Here is an 11,727-nt window from a genome sequence, read left to right as displayed (position 1 = left end):
CGTGTCTGTGTGTCTGTGTCTGTGTCTGTGTGTGTGTGTGTGTGTGTGTGTGGTCTAACTGCACTCTTCAATGGTGTGTTCAGCTTGGCCATTGCACGTGGTGGTGGTGGGAGAGACCACAGCAGCAGGAGCACCTGCAGCTTCAGGGTTATAATAGTCTGCAGAGGGGCTTCCCTGTAGTTTTATGGCCTGAGCAGGGACATTCTCCCTGCCCCAAATCTGTCTATCCAGGTCTAGTGCAGGGCGCATGAGGGGAGGATTTGGTCCCTAATTCCACAAGAATTCATAATCCTCCAGCTTGAGACAGGCCTGGCAAAGCAGCAGGGCACGGTATACAAGCCCAGAGGATGTATTGAACCAGGTTGGACCTTTGGACTGTGTCCTACCTTGGGGAGTGGCCAGTAGCTGACCCCTCAGAAAATCTCTGTGCTCCCACGCACTTGTGCAGTTCTCTGATTTATTCTGGGGTCTCCCTATCTCACTCCCACAGTGATCCCCGAGGCAAAAGGCTCCTTACCCCTGTTTTAACATTGCCTCCTCAGTATTGCAATCCCATGCTAGCTTCAGAGCATTTCCAGGAGCTAGACCCCTCTTCAGCAGGATTTTCAGAGGAGAGACCCCCCAAGAGTGACTGCAAACTCCCTCCCTGCAGCCAGCTTCTGTGTCTTTGTTTGTTGGCACAGCCACCTCGTCCGGTGCCGTTATCACTGCCACTTCCCTCATTCCTTTTTAACCCGTTTTTTAAATATCCTTTCACTCAGTCGAGTCTCCTTTGTACTACTCCATTTTCCTGACTTTCTTACTAGTCCCTTTAGGGGAAAATCTTTGAGCCCAAGTGTGACCAGGGTCCGAGTGGGGAACCAGCTGTGGTCACTCAATTCGGGTGAACTGCAAAGAATGGGGCAGACAGTCCCCATAAAGCTGGTGGCTATTCCAATACTTAGATTTACCCAGCCAGCATAAAACAGCTTCTTTATTACCTTACTGGTTACTCAGAAGTCCAAACAATACAGTTCCTTTAAAGTGATCCAGCCTCAGGCCTCCATCCAGGTACCCACATCAAATATGATGGAGAATATCTTATTGCCCTTATATAAATCCATGGTACGCCCACATCTTGAATACTGCGTACAAATGTGGTGGTCTCATCTCAAAAAAGATATATACTGGCATTAGAAAAGGTTCAGATAAGAGCAACTAAAATGATTAGGGGGTTGGAACGGGTCCCATATGAGGAGAGATTAAAGAGGCTAGGTCTTTTCAGCCTGGAAAAGAGACTAAGGGGGGATATGATAGAGGTATATAAAATCATGGGTGGTGTGGAGAAAGTGAATAAAGGAAAGTTATTTACTTGTTCCCATAATATAAGGGACTAGGGGTCACCAAATGAAATGAATGGGCAGCAGGTTTAAAACAAATAAAAGGAAATTCTTCTTCACACAGCGCACAGTCAACTTGTGGAACTCCTTGCCTGAGGAGGTTGTGAAGGCTAGGACTATAACAGGATTTAAAAGAGAACTAGATAAATTCATGGAGGTTAAGTCCATTAATGGCTATTAGCCAGGATGGGTAAGGAATGGTGTCCCTGGCCTCTCTTTGTCAGAGGGTGGAGATGGATGGCTGGAGAGAGATCACTTGATTACCTGTTCGGTGCCCCAGAGGGAGTGAACCTGGCATTGGCCACTGTCGGCAGACAGGATACTGGGCTGGATGGACCTTTGGTCTGACCCAGTGTGGCCGTTCTTATGATGAAAATTTCTATAAATCTTATTTCATCATATAAAAGAAGTAGTTCTGCCAATCCCAAAGGATCGGACACATCACCTCCCAGGTTAATGAATGTTTCAGGTCTTGCCCAAATACACGCTACAGCCAATTCTTATTAACAAAACTAAAATTTATTAAAAACCAAAAGAGAGAGTATGGTTAAAAGATCAGTATCCATACAGACATGAGTTCAATCCATTGAGGTTCAGTTTCATAGCAGAGATGGTGAGCTTTGTAGTTGCAAAGAGTTTCTTTAGAATTCAGTTCATAGGTTATAGTTCAATGGCCAAATCTCATATTCAGGGCAGACCAGCATAACTGGGACCTCAGTCTTGTGACTCAAACTTCCCTTGAAGCCTCAGGCAGATCTGAGATGACAGAATCAGGACCCAACGATCTTTTATCCAATTTCCTGTCCTTGTTGACAAGTTGGAGTTCAAAATGTAATTAGGATGACTTTACGCATTTTTTGACCCTGATAGTATGAGGAAGTCTGTGGCAATCCATATAGTTTTGTCTACTAGGCTCCCGGCAGTCCTCATAAGTCTCTTGTTACTTCTGTTTTCATGATTCCCTTTTACGTTTGCCCAAAAGGTTAGATCTCATAGTTTCATCCTTAGATTTATCGGTGCTTCTCCAGTGGCTACTCACAGCACACACACTGCTGGTGCTGTTATTGCACTAATGCCAATTGCAGAGCTTGGGGCTGGAGCAGTTCCAGGTTTCTAAGAGTTGTTTTTGAGGCTGGATAAAAAACTTGGCATCCATAGTCTAACGCTGATCTTCTCAGTGCTCTGTACGTTATCATCAATACCTTCGGATCTGCACCTCATTTGTTTTCAGCTACACTTTTAAGTAAGTTTACCCTGCTTTTACGCTTTTGTATGATATTATGTGTGTAACCTTTCCAAGCTAATTTATTATCAAACACTACTCCTAGTAACAAACTTTGGAACTATCTGAATTTTTTCATCATGAAGAAATAAGTTCCAGTCTTCCCTAATTTTCCTCCTTCCTTCCTTCCCTTAGTTTTAGCAAGTGAGAATTTAAATACCCAATCATTTCCCCACTTGGAAATTCTCTGGAGTGCCTCATTTGTCGTTTTCTATGGCTACTTTGTCATTTCTCCTTAGTCCGTATAGCCTAGGTGTCTGTAAAAAGAGAAATGCCTATTTCTGTCTGAACACTTTCTGGGAGGTCATTTATCATAATGGAAAACAAAGTAGGGCTGATAATACTCGCTTGCGGAATTCCATTTGTAAGCTTGTAGATTTCTGATAAAGCCATTCCCACATTGACTGATAGAATTCTGTCACTTAAAAAATGCCTTATCTACCCAATGTAGTTGTAGCCACGTCGGTTCCAGGATATTAGAGTGACAAGGTGGGTGAAGTAACATCTTTTATTGGACCAGCTTCTATTGGTGAGAGAGACAAGCTTGGCTCAGAAGTTGGTCTAATAAAAGATATTACCTCACCTTCCTCATCTCCCTTCTCTACCCAAAGGTGCCACTGTGGATAAACAACAAAATAAAAGAAGCAGTTAGAGGCAAAAAGGCATTCTGCAAAAAGTAGAACTTAAATCCTAGTGAGGAAAATAGAAAGGAGCATAAACTGCCAAGTGAAGTGTAAGAATATAATTAGGGAGGCCAAAACAGAATTTGAAGAGTAGCTAGCCAAAGACTCAAAAAATAACAGCAAACCTTTTTTTTAAGTACATCAGAAGCAGGAAGCCTGTTAAACAACCAGTGGGGCCACTAGATGATCAAGATGCTAAAGGAGCACTCAAGGGAGATACGGCTATTGCGGAGAAACTAAATGAATTCTTTGCATCATTCTTCACAGCTGAGGATGTGAGGGAGATTCCCCAACCTGAGCCTTTTGTCACCTTAAAAAAAAAAATCTGAGAAACTGTCCCAGACTGAGGTGGTGTTAGAGGAGATTTTGGAACAAATTGATCAATTAAACAGTAATAAGTCACCAGGACCAGCTGGTATTCACCCGAGAGTTCTGAAGGAACTCAAATGTGAAATTGCACAACTACTAACTGGTATGTAACCTATCACTAAATCAGCTTATGTACCAGATGACTGGACGGCAGTTTTTAAAAAGGGCTCCAGACGTAGCCCCAGCAATGACAGGCTGATAAGCCTCACTTCAGTACTGGGCAAATTGGTTGAAACTATAGTAAAAAGCAGAATTACCAGACACATAGATGAACGTGATTTGTTGGGGAAGGGTCAGCATGGTTTTTGTAAGGGGAAATCATGCCTCACCAATCTACTAGAATTCTTTGAGGGGGTCAACAATCATGTGGACAAGGGGGATCCAGTGGATATAGCGTACTTAGATTTTCAGAAAGCCTTTGACAAGGTCCCTCACTAAAGGCTCTTAAGCAAAGTAAGCTGTTGGGGATAAGAGGGAAGGTTCTCTCATGGATTGGTAAATGGTTAAAAGATAGGAAACAAAGGGTAGGAATAAATGGTCAGTTTTCAGAATGGAGAGAGGTAAATAGTGGTGTCTCCCAGGGATCTGTAGTGGGCCCAGTCCTATTCAATGTATTCATAAATGATCTGGAAAAAGGGGTGAACAGTGAGGTGGCAAATTTTGTTGATGATGGGGAGGAATAGCTCAGTGGTTTGAGCATTGGCCTGCTAAACCCAGGGTTGTGAGTTCAATCCTTGAGGGGGCCACTTAGGGATCTGGGGCAAAAATCAGTACATGGTCCTGCTAGTGAAGGCAGGGGGCTGGACTCAATGACCTTCCAGTTCTAGGAGATAGGATACCTCCATATATTATTTTTTTATTTTAAAACTACTCAAGATAGTTAAGTCCAAAGCAGACTGCGAAGAGCTACAAAAGGATCTCACAAAACTGGGTGACTGGGCAACAAAATGGCAGATGAAATTCAATGTTATAAATGCAAAGTAATGCACATTGGAAAACAATCCTAACTATACATATAAAATGATGGGGTCTAAATTAGCTGTTACTATTCAAGAAAGAGATGTTGGAATCATTGTGAATAGTTCTCTGAATACATCTACTCAATATGCAGCAGCAGTCAAAAAAGCTAACAATGTTGGGAATCATTAAGACAGAAAATCCATGGTACACCCCCATCTTGAATACTGCATGCAGATATAGTCACCCCATCTCAAAAAAGATATATTGGAATCGGAAAAGGTACAGAAAAGGGCAACAAAAGGAACAGCTTCCATATGAGGAGAGATTAACAGATTGGTACTTTTCAGCTTGGAAAAGAGACGACTAAGGAGAGAGATGATAGAGGTCTATAAAATCATGACTAGTGTGGAGAAAGTAAATAAGGAAGTGTTATTTATGCCATCATATAACACAAGAACTAGGGGTCACCAAATGAAATTAATAGGCAGCAGGTTTAAAAGGGGGTTCAAAAAAGAACTGGATAGTTCATGGAGGCCATGTCCATCAATGGCTATTTGCCAGGATGGGCAGAGATGCAAAACCATGCTCTGAAGTGTCCCTAGCCTCTGTTTGCCAGAAGTTGGGAATGGGTAACAGGATGAATCAGTTGATGATTACCTGTTCTGTTCACTCCCTCTGAAGCACCTGGCATTGGTCACTGTCAGAAGACAGGATACTGGGCTAAATGGACCTTTGATCTGACCCAGTATGGCTGTTCTTATGTTCTCCCTTTTATTCCAATTTTGACTAGTTTATATAGAAGGCCATAGTACGTCATGCTTTTTCTGTGTTCAGGATGACTGTTATCATAAAGTTCTCGGTCTTTATGCTTTTGTGCACCTCTATTTCTAGTCTCCCTATATGGTCAACTGTGCATCTTTTCTGAATCCACTCGGTACCTGAGATGTAATATCATTTTTCCCCAAGAATTCTTCTAGTCTTACATTTATCATTTTTTCCATGATTTTCCCCACACATGATGTGAAGGCAATACCTATAAGCAGCAGTTCTTGTATATGCCTTGTCTGGTTTCCTACATGGTATCACCAGTGCTTGTTGCCATTCTGTTGACAGCAGTCCTTTTTCCCATATGTCATTGTATAACCACAACCGACTCTTTAGACTCACTTCTGACAAGCGTTAAAGCATTTCATTACTTACATTATTTTTACCTGGAGCTATAGTTTTCCTTTTCCTAATGGCTGCGATAAGCTCCTGCGTAACTAACACTTTTGTTAACACATCATCGGTATATTCTCTCCAGCCATTTAAAAGCTCAGTTTTCAATAAACCTTTTCCCCCCCTCATGAAACTCATTGCTTTAATTCATATCATGACTGACCTTGTGGGATTCTTCTGCTACGTCTGCCTTTCCTAAGTTGGAGACCTCAGTTTCATTGTTTACAATAAGGCCAGGTATACATTTATTTCTACCTTGAATTCCATTCATTCTTTTAATTTGCTTACAGAGTTTTGAAAGCTTTGAATCTTTTGTTCGGTTTCCCCCAGAAATTTCTCCAACTTTTTTTCATCTTTTTGATAATCCTTTGCGCCACCCCCTTACATTGTTGATAATTCATTAAGCCTTTACGGGCCAGTGTGGGTTTCACTTGCTTGCCTTATTGCTTTCCGTGATTGCTGATTTGCAATCCTCATTCCACCAGGAAACCAGATTTCTAAGCAGGGGGCACTTTGACGTTTTGTAATGGCCAGGTCGGCTGCTGCTGTAATTCCTCTTATTAGTTGTTAGAATTGCTACGTCGTTGTTCTCTTATGTTGTCACTTGTGGTTACTAAATAAATATTTACCACATTTAATTTTGAAAAGGCCCCAATCAGCTTTTTGAAAATTCCAGCTTTTTGTGGTTTTTGACATTTCTTCGGTCTTCGTACTCAGTAAGTGTAGGGCAGTGATCACTTTCCATTCAGTTGTCTTTATGAACTTCCGAGCTGCATTTACTAGCTATATAATTTGTTGCAGTTCCCAAATCCAAAACAGAAAAGGATCCAAATCCAAAGGATCTAAATCTAGTAGTTGCTCCTCTATTCTATATTAACAGGTTTTGCATATCAATCAATTGTTCTCAGTATTTACCATTTAGGTCAGCTTTAGGTATGCTTCCCCATAGCTCATTATGACTATTAAAGGCTCTGCAAATTATGAATTGGTTTTTGGCATTATTAACTAGTTTTTTCTAATTCTAAAATAACTAATTTTTGCATGGTTTATAAATATTATACATCCGTATGTACGTGTTTTTTTTCCCCCCTGCATTGGTAGCATTATATTCAAAATGTAGTTTCTGCACATCCATTTCAAAGTAACTAAGTTCCTCTTTTATAAATATATAGACAACTCCCCCTCCCCCCTCGAGCCTCTCAATCCCTCTGAAGTACACCTCTACCCCGATATAACATGAATTCGGATAGAACGCAGTAAAGCAGCGCTGCGGGGGGGCTGATCAAAGCAAGTTCGATATAACGCGGTTTCACCTATAATGCGGTAAGATTTTTTTGGCTCCCGAGGACAGCGTTGTATAGGGGTAGAGGTGTATATCATATCCCAGTAGATCGAATGTCAGTTTATTTATTAGCCAGGTTTCTTGTGCACGTTACATCAGGCTTTTTCCCCCACTTCAGTTTTTTCCGTTTCAAAGATGTCTGTCTTAAATTCTTGTCCATGCATTACTAAACTGCGCATATTCCAGCTAGGGCTTGTCAAGACCATGTTATTTAAGCTGTATTATTGCCTTCATTTAAAATTGTGTGAATGCAGTCTATCAAAGTTGTCTAGCTTCAGATATTTTTCTGCTGCTTTTGCTATGATTTTAATCCTTTCAGTTTTTCCCCCATCTGCAAGGTGCAATTAATTAATTCTATAATGAACACTGTACATTTCTCTTTACCTATAAGCAATACATCCTCTCTCATATTTTCCTCCCTGTTCTGCTGCCCCTGTACATCTTTTCCTCTTCTATTTTCTGCAGCAGGTACCTTTTGGTAGCCTCTGCGTATGATACTTTTTGAAGGATTTTGATTGTTTTGTATTTCTCTAGCTTGTTCTGCTACTGCACATCCTTTATATGCTCCACTGTGCGTTCCCTCGCAATTGCTGCATGTAGGTTCTGTTCCTGCTACACAGCTCTCAGATGAGTGATTTCTTCCATAGTTACTGCACCTGTGTTCCCTTACAAATGGCTACTGCATGTCCAAACCTCTGACAATTCTAGCAGCTCCCAGGAGAGAGAATAGATCCGGTTTAATCCGGTAATAGGATCTAAATAGGGTATCGATAGCTGGAAGTGCCCCACCTTTAAGTGTTATGCATACCGCTGCCGAGGGCAGATTTTTCTCCCTCTCCCCTAGCTAGCCGTTTAACAAACAATACTTTATCTTCACCTCTGCTCTTCTGATATTCTCCTCAGCCAGTCCTCGTGCCACTCCAGCTATTACCCTCTTGCTCCTGTCAGGAATGAAGGCAGTCGACAAGTAATTTTCATTTTCCCTACGGTTACAGTTTTAAGAAGTTTTTCAGCCTTCTCCTTATGTGTACATGCTATCAATAGATCTGCCCCCTGCATTCGCTTAGCTCTTTGAACGTCACCAACACTTCGCTTTCTCCGTTCTGCCATTTTCAGGGGTTAACATCTCCTATTTTCACATCTTCTGTCAGGGACTTGACAATTATGAAGTGTTGACTTTTATCCTGTGTTTGTTTTTCATTTCTGTGCATTCCTCCCCTCCCACCCTTCACGTGTTAGTTTGTGTTCAGCCTTGTTTCAGCTGGGAGCTGGGTCCGGATGCAGTCCTCCACCTAGCCTCTTGCTGTAGCTCTGTCAGCCAGCCCCCCTTCCTCTCCTTATCCTAACCGCCCTGCTCCTGCCCAGCTGGGCTCTCCTGCCAGGTGCAGCCAGGTAAGAATTGGCCTCCACCCCATCCTGGCTCACTGAGAGTCTGTGGGGTACACACCCCATCATGCAGTGTGACCTGGTTTCCACAATCGCAGGTATCTGTCCTGGCTGTTCAGCTGGTGCAGCAGCGAGAGCCTTGCCTGGGTCGCTGACAGGGATTGGAGCCTGAGCCCCCATCACTTGAGCCGAAGGAATAGGAGCAGGCCGTGCATGGACCAAGCGCTGCAATGAAAAACTCAGGCCTGGCTCATGCCAGCTGCCCTGGGCTTGCAGGGCTCCGGCTAGGGGCTGTCTAATTGCAGCGTTGATGTTCAGGCTCGCGTTGGCGCCTGGGCCCTAGGCCCCTGCGAGGCGGGAGGGTCCCAGAGTTCGGGCTGCCCAAACGTCTACACCACAATTAAACAGCCCATTGGCCTGAGTGAGGTGGCAGCGGCGTGCTGTAAGTGTCTAGTGGCAGGGTTCGGGGAGGGAGCCCTGATTTGACTCTTAGCCAGTGTTCCCTTGCACCTGTAAGGGTATGTCAGTTACACACAGGTAGACCTGTAGATACAGCAAGGGAGGGGTCATGGTTTATGATTTGTGCCTATAGATCCTGACCAGCATCAGGGCCCCCTGCCCCAACCACCTATTGCACCAGCCTTGCCAGGCGAAGAGGGGAAGGGGAACCAGGGACTTACCCAAGGGCATTCAGCCGGGCTGGGGTGGAGCCAGGTCCAGAACCAGGGCTTCTGCCTCCCCGGCCAAAGCCCTACCACTGGACCATGCTGTCTCCACCTTGCCACTGCTTTGTGGGGACACCATTAAAGCTGTGTTTTTTCTTGGGGGTGGTCAGGTGCCTAGAGCAGATTATTGGGAATCAGGACTCCTGGGTTCTTTGCCTGATTCTCCCACTGACTTGCTGCATGACCTCGGGAGAATCTCTTAGACTCCCTGTGCACCAGTTTAACCCACCCATAACAGTGTGGCTTTGAGAGTGACTGATGCTAATGCAGGCAGAGCCTGGAGAAGGCCAAGCACCTGGCATACTTACTGGGACTAAACCTGTGCGAGATGGAGCAGACTGAGATTGTTCTAAGAACTGAGTGGATGGATGGATGTGCCAAATACCTCGTGCAATGCCTCCCCTATGGCACTGGGCCAGGCCAGCCCTGACCGGGGAGAAAGTGTGCCCAGAACCAGCAGTAACCAGCTTGAAAGAACAGTCACATGCCCCTTGCTGTGTAATGTCCCTTCCTGGCCACCAGAGGGCAATGCTGGCCCAGCTTTCCCCGGGCCAAGCGCTAGAGCGAGCAGGAGCTGCTGGTAGCGCACAGAGCTGGGGGTCCCTGCGGCTAGGTTTGAAATCTGCCTGGCCGCGTGCTCTCTCCCTCAGCCGCGCCAAGCACCGAGACCCCTGTACAAACCGCCCCAGATACGAGCCGTGTGGGGCCCAGGGCTGGGTGTTTGCTCCAGGGCAGCGCCGGAGCAGGGCGGTGCACCCCGTTCCAGCGGCTCTGGCTACTCCCAGGCACGAAGGCTGCACCTGTACCCGGCGTGGCCCACCCAACCACCAGGCCAGGCAAAGCCTACAGCGGCGGTTCTCCAACGTCTGTACGGGCGCCCCCTTTCACCCAGCCAGCCTCTGAGTGCGACCACCCTCCCCACATTCAATTTAACACCATTATAAATGCTGGAGGCGACACGGGGTTTGGGGTGGAGCTTGTGACCCCCCAGGTAATAACCTTGTGACCCCCAGTTTGAGAACTGTCTGTCTGTCTGACTCCTGCACTCCTGGGCTCGTGGGCACTAGTTGCTTTCTTCTCCTCGCCTCCTCCCCACTATGATTCAGCCTTTCCTGCTCTGGTCTCCCTCCGCTCCTCCCTCTGCCCTTTCACTGTATCAGCCCGAGGTGTGGGACGTGCCCCTGCGCTGCTTCCCGCCCCAGCACCCCTCCAGCGGTGCCAGGCTACGCCCGCTGCCCTGGCCACAAGCACGCCCCTGGACTAGTTCTGTGCCATTCACCCAGCGCCCGTTCCAGGGGGGGAGCTGGAGGGGATCCCCGCCTGTGCAGCACCTGGGGGGGGGGAGCTAAGTAAATGTCTCACCAGTCTGCCTCCCTGCCCCTGGGACCCGTGAGCAAATAGCAACAGCTTCTGCCTGCCTGGCAGGAAAGGACAAAGAGGAGACTGGAGCGAGGTAGGGGAGGGTGCCTGGAGGGAGCGGGGCTAGTACCAGCCGCCCTCCCCCCCTGCAGCCAGCATGGGGTGCCTGGCTTTGCTTGGGTGGCTCTTTACGCCTGGCGGATCTCCCAGCTTCTCCTGCAGCAGCTCCCCTCTCCCCCCCGTGCTCATGAATGGCCATGCCAGCTCTCCACCCAACCCAGACCTCCCTCTTGTGCACATCTCTGGGAGCTGGCCATGGCCCGTGGGCTTGTGGTGGGTTTCTGATCCCTGACTATCTCCCCTCTTGTCCCCTGGTCCTGCGGTGCTGGCTGGAGCAGCCAGGGGAGTCTCACTCCAGCTGAGCTCCAGGAGGCCGGCTCTGTTTGCAGCAGAGCACGGGGGAGTGGGGTCCATGCAGGCTCCCGCTGCTGAAGGTCATGGGCCCAGGGGGTTAGAGCCAATGGCAGGGGCAGCAGTGCCCTGACGTGTCTCTCTGAGCCTGGAGGGGGAGCCAGCCCCTGTTTCGCTGCAGCCAGCTGGGCTAGAAAGTTACTTTTTGAAAGCTGAGATTTTCAGTAATCCCAGGACTCCAGGAGCTGAGGCTTTAAGAACACCAGTAGCACGAGTGTCGGCGATGCTGCAGGTGGGGAGAACAGGACTGGAAATGAGAGCATGGTGTGTGCAGCGGGAGCAGGGGCAGCGGATGCACATACGTGCTGGAGGGGACACAGCCGGGGCAGGGCTCATTTAGTCCTTGGCCTCCCCCGAGGCTCTCCCCAGGGCTATTTTCCAGGGAGGAGGGGTGGGACTGGACACCTCCCCTCTGGGAGCTGAGTGGAGACCCCCCAAATTGCACCAAATGAGTGAGCCCTGCTGTGAGGTCACCTCTCCATCAGGGGCTCATGGGGCAGCTGCGCTCAGGGACCGTGGAAGCCCAGGGTAATGGGGGCAGCGTGATCCCAGC

This window comes from Emys orbicularis, chromosome 25 (genome assembly GCF_028017835.1).
Source record: "Emys orbicularis isolate rEmyOrb1 chromosome 25, rEmyOrb1.hap1, whole genome shotgun sequence".
NCBI classification, from domain to species: Eukaryota; Metazoa; Chordata; order Testudines; family Emydidae; genus Emys; species Emys orbicularis.
This window is presented reverse-complemented; position numbering follows the sequence as displayed.